General features: G+C 40.6%; 1 long non-coding RNA gene across 1 annotated transcript; it reads left to right on the forward strand.

Annotated features, from left to right (window-relative positions):
* The first annotated feature begins 6,061 nt into the window (after positions 1–6,061).
* LOC125318567 lies at positions 6,062–12,969 on the forward strand. Its single transcript, XR_007200425.1, has 2 exons — positions 6,062–7,835; positions 11,965–12,969. It is a non-coding gene; the product is annotated as an uncharacterized LOC125318567 (long non-coding RNA).

Consider the following 12,969-nt stretch of genomic DNA (forward strand, 5'->3'; position numbering starts at 1 on the left):
ATTAGTGCCTTAGTCAGCAACTTCTACCCCATATTTATGGCTCTCTGTGAAACAGGAATGGCATTAAGTCATTGTTTATTCATTCTTTGCATCTCAGCAGCATGTGCTTCAGCTCTGCAATAATCCACTGTCTGTTCCACATTTTACAAGAGGTGAGTCCAGTTGGAGGTCTACTTCATCTTTAGGAAATCTTTAGGAAAGATAAATTCAACCCTGTGCTCAAGATTTTCACAGAACTACTTCTGATTTTCTCCAATTGGCATTTTATGCTCTGCAAAAAACATCTGCAAGCAATAGTCCTGCACTAGGATGATGTAAAACAGAGCAAAACTCCTTGCCCCAAAGGGTTTATGTGGTCCCCCTTGTGTTTTTAGGTTGACTTCATGGTAACTAGCCCAGAAAAGCAGGGCATTTTTATAGCCAGGGTTGTTCTTACAGATGCTACTACTCCCTAATATGAATTCCCAGATACCCTCTTCAATGAGAGCACTCAGATACATTGCTGGAGGCAGCACTAGAGATAGCAAAAGATATTTGGGACTAGGAGAGAAGAGAGGGAAGGGTTTGCTTTTTTTTTTTTTGATTAGAAATTTTGACTGAAAAAAACGCTTTCTAAAGGTGAAGAATGGCATCGCATATTTGAAGAAGTTAAGGACTCCTCACTGATAATTTTTTTCCTTTGTCATAAAGTGTAGACCCAAGCTGCCCTATTTTTTTTGTGTAGATAAAAAAGAAAAAAAAAGGTTGAAGAAGCCATGTACCAGGTTGCCTGTCTTTCAGCAGATCATATTGTCATATGTAATGGCCAGGCAGGTGATAAATGGCAGCTTTTAATGAGTTTCTGGCTCTAACATGGGAGCCTTGTAGTTGTAATGTCAGTTTATGCATCTGGACAGCCAACTGTAAAATAAATCCACAACCAGTATCAGTGGATTCAAACAACCAGATAAGCTATTTTGGCAGATGCCTTCTGAAGCCTAGTAAAGATGAAAAATGAAATCCCTCTGTCTGGGCTGACCTGTAGCGAGTCCACACAACAAGCCAAGTCACTCTGCAGGAGCCTCAGTCACTGCCACTTTCCTGGATCCTCAGTGAAATCAGGAGAAAGACTACTGGCCTTTCAGTAGCAAAAAAAAGGCAGCAACACCTTCCGAGGGAAAGAACGAGATGCTTGGAAGAATGAAAATCCAGGATAATTGAACTCAGAACCAAAGAGATAAGAGACTCCATACCAAAAAATCAGAGAATGCCAATGAATTGATTGGGGAAAAAATCCCAACATTTCCACTGTAGTTCTTTAAAATAAAAAAGTACAATAGCACATGGGATATAGCTCAGTCATCGCCAAAGCCATTTGCTGTATGCATCTAAGGATCTGTCGGATAGACTGTGAAGCTGTATAATGACATCTGCAGCCTAAAGGCTAGACAGAATAAAATCACTTAGAAAAAGCTTTTAGAACTACTATTTACATAATTGCATAAAACTGCCCTAATTAGCAACAGCCAACATTGGCCAATAAGAGAAAAAGGAGTGTTTTTCTCACTAGAAGTGTTATTGTGTCTATAAATTAAAGTATAGCAAAATGCTGAAATCCCTGAAAGGCTACAATCCATAATCCTGTGGGTAAAGTTTTGATCCTGCAGCCTTGGGCCCCGGAGCAGCAGAGTAATTGCTGAGCTCCTTTAAACACCATGATTCTTGGTGCCTTCTGCAGTGCACACTTCTCCTGGAAACTGGAGGGGATTTTTCCTACGCTACAAAATGTGCCTAAGTGATGTTGGCAGCCAGAAGGATGTGCGTATGATCCAGTGCATAATCACTTCCACAAGCATCTGCTGCTAGTGCTTTCAAGATACATGTAATCCAAGCCAGAGACTATTGTGAATACCTCTCATTTTCCCTTGCTGGTTCCTTAGCAGTTAGTTTGCTTCTAGCTAGTTAGAAACAGAATCCCCCATCCTGTTTAAATTGGTTATAATCTCTCCAAGATTCATGCTACAGCAGGAAAAGAACAAACTGCCTTGAGTTCAGGATGGGTTCATTCTCTTAAAGGTACGACATGCAAAGCTGCAGGAAAGAACAGAGGTCAGTTTTTATTTCTAAAGAGGAAGTTAAATGTAAGTAGCTGAAAAAATAGATATTTCAACCAATATCCCATGTACATGAATGAGCTAACATTCCTCTGTATTTGCATAATTCAAAGCCCTCTGCTTCTTTCAAGTTCAAAAGAAAATTAAAAAAGCACAATGTGTTTACTACTCCAAAATTCACAGGTATGATAATTAGTTCTTTCCCATTTCTATGTCAGAAATTTCAGGTTGTATCTTTGTCCCTAGGAAACTGAATTTTTCCATTATCCCAAGAAAGTGAAGAGCTGGGAAAAGTCAGCTTTATTTTTTTCTCTTATACAAGGGCTGTTAAGAACCATTCTAGTCTTGCAGGCAATTATCAATGGCTGAATATTTATTACATGAACTAGGGCCTATTTAATGGGATCAAATGTCCAACAATAGGTAAATAAATATCCAAGTAATTACTCCAGTGTTCAGAATTTCTTTTAATGTAACGATACTAGCATTTGTCTATCTGATTCTAGATTATATATGCACATATAAGTGCTTTGCCAAACAGATGTTCAGATGTGCATTTGCATGGATTCAGCCTACATCTGACTGTTGGAAAAACTGTGACCAGAGCATGGAGGAACACAAACCAACCCTTGGAAAGTTATAACCGTGGTCTTTCTTTTAGTCTTTGTATTCTATTGTTTGTGGAGTAAAGGCAGTGTACACACAGATAACTCAGGCATTCCATTGTTGAACTGCAACTTCATGTCACAAATGCTGAGTGGGTAGACCACAAATGCCTGGGGTTTTATTTTTCATATTATATTCTACATAAATTGAGGAAATGCAAGAGTAATTAGCAGCGTGAATGAGCATCACACAGTGTACAGAAATAATGAAAAGTTAACAGAATGCTTAATCAAGCTCTGCATTTTTACCCATTGATTTCACTGAGCTTTCTTAAGTAATTAAAGAGTTACATTTTTTGGATCAGATTCTAGTCTCCAGCTCTTAGAAAATATTGGATAAACAGTATTATATTAGCCAAAGCAATATCACTGAAGAGGCATTAGATAATGCAAGTATACTGCCTGAATTTCCACTGTCATTTCAATAGTTGTCTTTCAAAAGTGAAGAAATGAAGCCAAAAGCTGGACAGGACAGTGATAAGCTCCATGGAAAAGCCTGGAAATGGGCTCTGAAGGGACAGATCTTCAGTTCCACCTCATTCATTTTGCATTTGTTTCCCCCTGAATATGAAGTCACATGTGATACTGGCATGTTTTAAGGCTCAGGCTGGATTTACAACAGCATGATTTGCTGGCATTTTAGTGTGTGCTCTTGATTCATGTCAGCAGCAGAGCAGGGGCTCCTTGAATTTTAAATGGGCAGAGGTAGGAGTAACATGAGCAATAAACTCATTTAATAAAACTGAGAATACAGATGTTTAACCATAGCCCAGTGCTTGTTTCCTTTCCATAGCAGGAATCTCTGTGGAAAGACCGACACATGGCTGCACCCACTCAGACACGTTCCAGGGATGTTCCTCAAGGACTGTGGCACAGCCTGCTGCTATCCCTCCATACACACTGGCTCGCCAATGATGCCTGGCATGCTGGCGATGAGGCTGGGCTCTGAGCTCACCTCAGGCACCTCCTCTTGTCTCTAGGGCAGGGCAAGGAGCTTGGGGGTGCAGCTCAGGAGAGTTCTTCTCTCTTGTACCTGGACAATGAGCAGATAGATCAGGCTGCCCTGCTGGCTGAAGGCTGAATCTTGGCCCCTCTCCTCTGACAGCACTGACCATTAGGCAATGAGTTACAAGTGTTCACTCTCCCAGTCCTTGAGTGCAAGCTCACTGGGAAATAAGAATGACTTCTCTAATGACCATTAGGCAATGAGTTACAAGTGTTCACCCTCCCAGTCCTTGAGTGCAAGCTCACTGGGAAATAAAAATGACTTCTCTAATGGATCTCCATAGGGTACTAGAGGACGAGTCTTAACACCATTCCCAGTGCTGAAGTATCTCCTCCAGGAAAGTCCCTTTCATAGCTGGGGCCTGTCCCAGTCCCAGCACAATGGTGGGGAACTCACCTCACTGCCTGCCATCCTTCTCTTCTGGCTGCAGAAAAGAAGGAAATAACCTTTTCCATGATGAGACTGGCACTTCAGAGGAACACCACATTCATGCCAAGAAGGGCAGTGAAAAAACACAAAACAAATGTGGCACCATGGAAGTTCCCCGTCTATTAATATCACCCCATCCCACAGCCTTTACACAAACTTTGCTGAGAAAGACCTACTCTCATAATGTAGACTGATGCAAAAAAATTGTGGGGGTGTATTTAATACTATCTGCTTTTCCATGTGGAAAACTGAGAAGAATTGTTTGAAAAATCAGTACAAAATAAGGCAGTCTTTTTGTAAGTGTAAAGGAAGAGAAAGAATTTGGGCTCCATCCTTTTATATTATAGATGAAAAAGCACATCAAGGCTGCATCTAATTTTTAGTCCAGGAGTTCACAAAGCTGTCAGCCAGGTCAGATGCCATCTCTGTAAGCAACAGGGCTTTAAATGCAGGCACACACACCTGTCTGGGCGTTTGGATAAAAGTCTGGTAGCTGGAGTGTGCAACTACACAGCTATAAATATTTAAACTGGCTGCTCTGACTGAGTGTTCTCAAGCTGCAAAGATGCTGGAAAGCAGAGCTGAAGCAGTGCCAAATCAATAGGTATGGGCTTTTAAAGGGTGCTTGTATGGATCTCTGCAGACACTTCTGGTACTATGAAGTGCTTGCTATTAAAAGCAGACAGTAACAGTGGCTTTTCATTAGAAGAAGCAAGCCCTACGAAAAACCTCACATCCTCTCTCTTGCATAGGAACAGGGAAGATTGTTATGAGAAGAGGCTGAGAGGAGTGGGCTTGTTTAGCTTTAAACAGTGACTCCTGTGTACAGCTAATGGAGGCATGTACAGGAGATGGAGCCAAACTCTCCTTGGAAGTGCACGATGGCAGGACAAGAGACAACAGGCACAAGGAAGAACACTCGGTACTAAGAAAAGGTTTTATGCAGTGAAAAGGGTCAAGCACTGGAACAGTGTTCCAAAAAGGTTGTAGAGTCTATGTCCTTGGAGATATTCAAGCTTGACAGTACCCTAAGAAATCCAGTCTAACTGGTCCACCTTTGAACAAGAGGTTGGACTAGGTGGCCTTTATGTCTCAGTGCCAGCATGGAGCCTTTCAAAAATGTGAACCACATTTTAAAAATCAGAGAACGATAATGGCCTTTTAAAACTATTATTACTCAAAATACCTAAATGTTTCTTTTAACTGTGGCTCTTATTCATGTGAAGCAGCCAAAAGCATGCATTTGATCTCCATCTAACAGGTGGCCCATTCAGTTTGCAGGCATCTTCTACCCTCAGCTGATGCACAGGTATCACACTCTGGCCTAGCCAAAGCCAGCTCAGGCTAGCTGAGGAAGCTGAGGAATGGGAAGAACAACCGTTTTGTGAATGCCAAGGAAAAGCAGAATTGCATTGCTAATAGGATGAATCCTCTGCAAAATTCTTGGATCCCAAAACAATCTCCATCTGAACTTCTAGGAAAATGTGATCATGGTTTAAATATTTTGGTATCTGTCTCAGGCCAAGTGGATAAGGGCCTCACTGTGCCAGGGGCTGGACAGGACCAGGGTAATAAACAATGCCTGAGTTTGCATTCATGTTTGTACCTCTCTAGCCCTTCAGAGCTGAGAGCTGATATCAATATAATCTATGTCCACTGCAAGACCTCAACATGAGAAAAAAATCAGAAACATGCCAAATAGTTTGGTATATTTTTTTGTGCGGCTTAAATTCTCCCTCCCAAACAGAAGCTCAGTACTGAGAAAAACCCAGTACTCCTTCTTTATCCCGGGCACAACTGCAAGTTGAAGAACAAAAAAAAAGACCAGCCAAGCGCTGGAGGTATAAAAATTTTAAAAAGCAGTTGTCACATTACTAGCAGAGAATTTTAAAAAAAATTCTGTAAGAATATGAAAATAAATGTCTTTTAAGATGAATAAGACATGGCACAATTCTAAATAATGTATCACTATTGTTATAAGCTTGGATATTATTGCCCTTTTCTCCCAAAGAAGCCGTATATATTGCAGATACAAAAGGGTTTTGTGTTTAGTGTTGGTTTTTTTTTAAAACATTATGCCAAGTTGCTGTTTTCAAACACATGTTGATGCTGGGAAGAAATGGGCATGTATCCATCTTGCCTTCAGGCCAAACCATTTAACCAGAACTGGGAATACTGACAAACTTTCTCAACCCTTCTCTCTCTCTCTCTCTCCAATGCAATTGTATAAAGCAGCCCTTTTCAGAGGTCTCTATGAAAATGACCACTATAAATATCACACTCTGTGCTTCTGTTTATCAAGTGGAAAATTATTTTTAACATACTTCTAGAGAAAGGTAACAGGTAATAGCTAACGTTCTCACACCCATTTTAAAGGAGGATGTGTCAGTCTATAAATCAATAGCTGGCTCGAAGCCATTTGCTTCTGAATGGAAACCAACTATTTTTGCAGAGCTCTGCTCACAGCAGCTGAGCATCAATGCTTAGTAATGTGTAGCTATTAGGGAAAAACTGAGCATGACTACACAAATCATAGAGCCCCTGATGAAGATCTCTGCACATGGCTGCTTCTTCTAATCACCAGCAGAATTTAATGAGACACCTGCAGTTTATAAACATTCTTGTTCCAACATAAATTGCCCTGAGAGCACAAAGCCTTCTTTTAAAAAATATTCTTCAGTAACCCATAAACCACAAAGAGTTCATTGTCACTAATAACATACTCCTCATTAAGTTATAATGGTATGAAACAATAGTCCCTCATACATAGCAGATCTGAAGATTAAGTTGGAGGGTGTTAAGATCTCCTAATTAGTAGTTTTGTACTATTTAGGTTTTCATTAATAACACAGGGCTGGAGACCTTGAAATTGACCCCTTACAAGGCTGCAAAAACAGTAATTCTTCATAAATCTGACCCATATGAGGCAAGGGAGAGGACTGAATGCATCCCATGGTTCTCTAAGTAGGAACAAGCTCAGGCAGGTTGAGATTCCTCCTCTGCTTGAAGCTGCAAGGGCATTCAGCTGTGGCCACAGATGCTCCTGCCTTGCCTTCATCCTTCCACTGTAGTGAGAGGGCAGCTTGGACTGCCAAAAAACCATCAAGGCAGCTCATCAGAATGCCAGAAAGGATAAAGGTTAAGTATACCTTGTCATAATTTATCAGATCTGCAGAGAGGAGGCAATAACCCCCCTTGTTTTCTAATCACCAACGCATTCTTTGCTGCTTGGCGCAGGAAACAGAGAACGGTGTCTGCTGAAAGTGAGAACAAACCTGGCTCCTCTGAATCAGTGGGCTCAGAGAGCAAGCAAGGGCTTGTTGCTGAGAGTTAGGGATATTGTCATCCACCAAGTCAGCAGCTGGAAATTGCTGGCATGAATTGCTGAATTTCTGGGACACCTTGGGGCTTTATTGTCTTGAGCCAGAACTTGGAGTGGCCACAGCACAGAAGCCTATCAAACTCTCTTCAGTGGGTGCACAGGCTTCCCAGGAATTCTGCTACAAGCTGTTTTGCTACCACTGACAACAGCATTTTGACTTTTTAACATCACAGATGAATACTGAAGGATCTTTGGTGTAATTTTGTGGCAAATATTTGAGAGTTACTAAAAGACTTTCCTTGGAAGGCCCCTCAGAAATTGTGAGTATGTTATAAATTGTGAGGCAAGCCTGCTGCTTGTAGGAAGAAAAAGATTTGTGGCATTAGTTAGTGGATCAGTATTTAATAGCAGTATTGAAGAAAGCGAGGGGAATTTCATTCTGCTCCTCTTCTGTTGTCAGAAATAATCTATTTGTCAGTGGCTGCCTGTCCGGCATTTGCTATCCCCTTCCCTCCACGGATAATAGCTGCATTTTCCACTGTGCCAGCTGGTGTAAATAGACAAATCTCCAGTGAACTTAATGGAGCTGGGGCTTTTTACACAGTCTGAGGACCTGGTGTTGAACATTTTAAACAGGCTGTGCAGTTGCATCAGTTATCAAATAAGACATGTCAGCAACTCTTGAGTCAGACAAAATAGTTGTCTAACAGCCCTGCTCTCAGGAAAGCCAAAAATGCTCTCACACAAACAGTTCTGGTGAAACTGGTAAGTATCTTTTACAATATGTTCCTTATGGGGAAAAAAAAGGGCAGCACATTTTTATTCTTCTCACGTTATTCAGAGATTTTCTCATCATCAGAACAAGAAAGTGTCAGAATAGGTGTATTTGAAAAATACACATATAAATAGAACCTTCTTAGGTAATGAGAGTGAAAGAGAATAATGTTAATGGGATTTTCACTAAAGAAAACTTCTTTGTAAAATAGTACAGACCATTGGGAGAGAAAAATTAGCAGTCAGATCCTCACTGGTTGCAATCTGGCATGGTTGTAGTGACAGACTAACTTCTCGTCTAGTGTTGCAAATGAAATTACACAGTCAAGTTGTGCTCTGAGATATGCATTTGTTATGCACTACCTCATATTTGTTACTGATTACCTCAGGGCAGAAAAGTAAATTATTTTTTTATTAATGAGCAATGTGCAGGTGACATCTAACAGTGAACTCCTTGAGGGTTTGGCCTTCCCTAAAAACAAAAAAAAAATAGCCTACAAAAAATAGAGGAAGAAAGGTATCCCTGACCTTTGGGATAGTGTCTTCACCCTGGAGCTTCCAGCACTACCATGCCTTGCATTGCCACCCTGGACTGGCATCCTGGCTGCCCAGCAAAGCACCCAGAAGCCCAAGGTAGTGCTGGCATTGACAGCTCTAAAGCACCAACCATTTCCGTGGTCTTCAGCACTCAAAGAAAAATCAGGTGGTGGGAACCTCCACGGAGATGTCTGTGCCTCTCTCCACTCCTTTCAGAAGGGGGAGCAGGAGTTGCAGCAAAGCTCCGCTGGAACTGCAGAGACTGGAGGTGAGGTAGGCAGGGTGGCTCAGGCACCCAGGGCAGCTTCCCTGGGGTCAGGAGCAGGCTCAGTGCAACATTTCCTTTCCTTTGTAGGCTGGAAAGGTGAGGTGGCATTTGGAAGTGTTCCAGAGGGTGATGAAATACGTTGAAACACAAATGCAACAGGCACAAATGGAGAGAGAGGTGAATAAACATCAAATACAAAATACGGAGAAGAGAAACCCATTTTCCTATCAGTTAAATCACAGCTAGGGGGCACAGACTAATTCCATTAGGAAACCTAGAATGCCTGAGAGACACGGGAAAAATCTGAAATTGAGCAGAAAATCTGTTCAGGGTGAAGCCACTGAGAGAGCTGGTGACAGAAATTACTCCAAAGTGAGAAGCAGAGCCAGGGAAAACAGAAACCAGTCGATCAGACCCTACAGAAGACTTTGGGGATAAATTGCTCTAGAGAAGTGCAGGGCTCATTAGGATTGGATTCAAGGGTGCTTCAGTATTTTTTCTAGTGGAAAGCATCCACAGCCAGCTGCTTGGGAATGTTTTAGCAACTTTTAAAAGAATGAGAAATACCAATTAATTAAAGAAAATATTTGGGGAAAAAAAGGTATCTGCTTTGAGAAATATCCACAGGAATACAAAAATGGCAAGGAATTAGTGCATTTTTTTTTCTAAGTTACTGACTACTCTTAACGTCTAGAATCTGTTGACCTGTGGCTTCTCAGCAAAAGGAGCAGTCCTGCAAACACCAAAATTTTTATACCAAAGACTAGCCCCAGTTTGTGAGCTGCCTCAAAGCAGCTCTGCACAGTTTCCAAAACCCTTTTGCAAAACTGGCACTGTAGAAGTCCCAGCTCAAATAATGGTTTTCAGAGAACAGACCCACTATTTGGGAACTGGAAACTTTGAGCAAAGGGGAATTTCAAGATAAAGAGCTCTCCATAATTTTTGGGATTCCTCTGTTGCTGTGAATCACATCACTATGCTGCATAAAACAAACTCCCAATTTTAGTGTCACTCTTTAAGGCATTTACAAATACTTGCATGCCTTACATTAACAGAGAGTTTAATAGCTTTTAAAATATTTTTACTAAACAAAATCTTCACATTTTTCAGTACTGAGATCAAAGCATAAGCAATTCCTATAAACATTTTATTTGAACCAGCATTAGAAATCAATTTGGCATTTGTTGTACCGTTTGCCTCATTCTTATGTAAAAGCCTCCTATCCTGTTTTGTATATAATTTTATTTATTACTGTAATTTTGGTTGCAACTAATCACACACATTAAAAATCATCTAGCTTTGAATAAGTCTTTATAAAAATCTCGACGCTCTGTGCTGCTCATTCTTGATAACCAATGCATTAATGCACACCTGATTTAAAATGCATAGTGCAAATACAAAGTGCTAATTACAGAGATCCACACTGCAGTGAGTGGCGTGGCATTCACCAGCTGTAGCCTAGGCTACATATAAGCCCTTGCTCCCTAACGTATTCCCACTGAACAGCTTCCCTGGGAGCAGGGCAGGAGGCTTCCTCTGTTCCCTGGGAATAAATGGCACTGCAAGATCATATGAACTCAAATCTTGATGTCTAGTTTCTCACCAACTTCATTCTGGAACAGCCCCTCAAGACAAGTACACCCTCCTCTCCAAAAACACATCAGGCCATCTTATTGCTAAATGATACAAAATTTTTCTACAATTGAGACAGCAACATATTCTCTTTTGCAGATTCACAATTAGATATGGCCCATAATTGCAGATTCAGAGCCTTTTTATTCCTCTGAGATGCCTGCTCCCCCGTGCAGTCAGGAAGTGCTCTGCAGGCTTTGAATTGAGCCTGTGATTTCCTCAGCGCAGCCGGCACAGCTCTGTAAGACTGCGCTTGGAAGCAATTGCTAGATCAGATCCTTAATTTGTACTTGACAATGTTCAACTCATATGCACAGTAGGTCGGTGGAGGAGTTTGATGGCTTTCAGATTGTGTGTGGGAAAGGAAAATAGACTTTGTTCTGTATTTGGCATTTGAAAATGATTAATCTCTGTTATATTCTCTAAGTTACAATATGGATGTGGAGCAAGAGAGACCTAGATTTTAATCTTTTTACTGAAGTAAAATAATTAAAAGGGTTTCATAAATTCATTTATTTCTACATGAAATATTCTATTTCAGGAATACTTGAGGAAGTGTTTCAGAAGTTAGCAATATAAAGCAAGCAGCTGCATACTGATAACAGGCACTGCAGCTTTAGATCACAGGAATCCACTCAGCAAAGGAACCAATTTTTCTCATTTTGAAAAAAACCAAAATCCCACTGGCTAGAGTGCTAGCCTGAAATTAAAGCTTGTATCTACTTATTTTGCAAGAGAAATAGTACAAAAATGGGTTGAAAGAGATGATGCTCTTTTAATACCTCACAGAATATAATTTATTGCAAAGGGAAGAGCCACTGAATTCTTCCTCCTCTAATTACTATTAATTTGTTAGGTATGGACAGAAGATGTTGCACAGTTCATGTGAGTATTTTAAATACTGACCTTATACTTGCTATCCAAGCTATTCCCAAGGAGGGGTGATTGGATTACTTGTGCTCCCTGCTCTCGCCGCAGGAGTCCCAAGGCAGTCCTGAGGCATGTCTATTTGCTGGGCTCAGAGTGGAGACTCCACCACCACAAGCATCTAATGAAATAAGTGCATGAAGTTCTTTCCTATATGGTAACATGTTCTTTCACCTTAAACCCTGACACTTCAGTTTTATCAAATGATAAAATGCTTTATCAGACGAGTCAATGCTTAGATGGAAAATGTGATTGGTAGAACTGGTGATGACTTACAAGTCGGTTTGCTCAATCAATTTTTCTGTCCTCAGACTTGTCAAGCATGAAGACAATCAAATCCTGGCAGCATTTGCATTTGATGTCCATCCAGATCAACTTACTGAGTAATAGAATTATCTCAGTCTGACATTTGAGGTCACCAAGAGGATTTCTGGGCCAAAGATGTGAGCAGACCGTATCTCAGTCGGGCTCCTTGATGTCTCATCAGGACAAAAACAGCTTCTCTCTTCTGTGAGGAGTTTTCACCTACAGATGTCTATTGTTACATGTGGGCCCATGATTTTCTTGGCAACTTTTCAAACCTGGGCTTTTTCAAGATTATTTCCATGCTCACAGAATAGTTGGATGTTTGGAATTTGGCAGACTTGAAGAAAAAGATCTGCAAAAGGGAATTCAGGGTTCAGAAAGTCACACTCATGTTATCAGTATTTTAATTTGCCCCAAAATCGGGCTTAAATCCAGAAGGAATCATTAAATACTGTAATCTTCTGTAGATCACAGGCTTTCATACAGTTACCCTTTGTTGAGCCCCAAAATTTTTTGTTTGATTAGTCATTTCTTCCATGTGAGATTTGATTGTTGATTTGAAGACATCCAGACATGGAAAGCCCTTCACTTCTCTTCCTGGTTTGTTCCAGTGGCTAATCACTCTCACTTGTTTCTCAATTAAGTCTGCCTGATGCTGGTTTCCAGCCACTTTTTTTTCCAATGTCTTTCTCGTGATGTAAGACAGCTTTGGGTAAGGCAGGGTCAGGCACTGGCACGCTATGTTCGCTCAAGCAAAATGCTCCGCAAGAATGCTTGTTGGCATTTTTAATTAAAAAACTATTTGCCTACTTATTTAAATGAATTGAAATTTAAAAAATCCACAGCAAATTGGTGTTTTATACAGCATTTTAAAAGGCATTGAGTGCTCTATAAGCATATGGTTTTATTTTAATGTTTCTCTAGGCAGCTATTATTGAGAACTGACAAAATAAAAAAAACTATGTATTTGTTCTTCTGCTTTGTATAATAAACAACTGCATTCTTTTCTA

This window comes from Corvus hawaiiensis, chromosome 30, assembly GCF_020740725.1.
Source record: "Corvus hawaiiensis isolate bCorHaw1 chromosome 30, bCorHaw1.pri.cur, whole genome shotgun sequence".
NCBI lineage: Eukaryota > Metazoa > Chordata > Aves > Passeriformes > Corvidae > Corvus > Corvus hawaiiensis.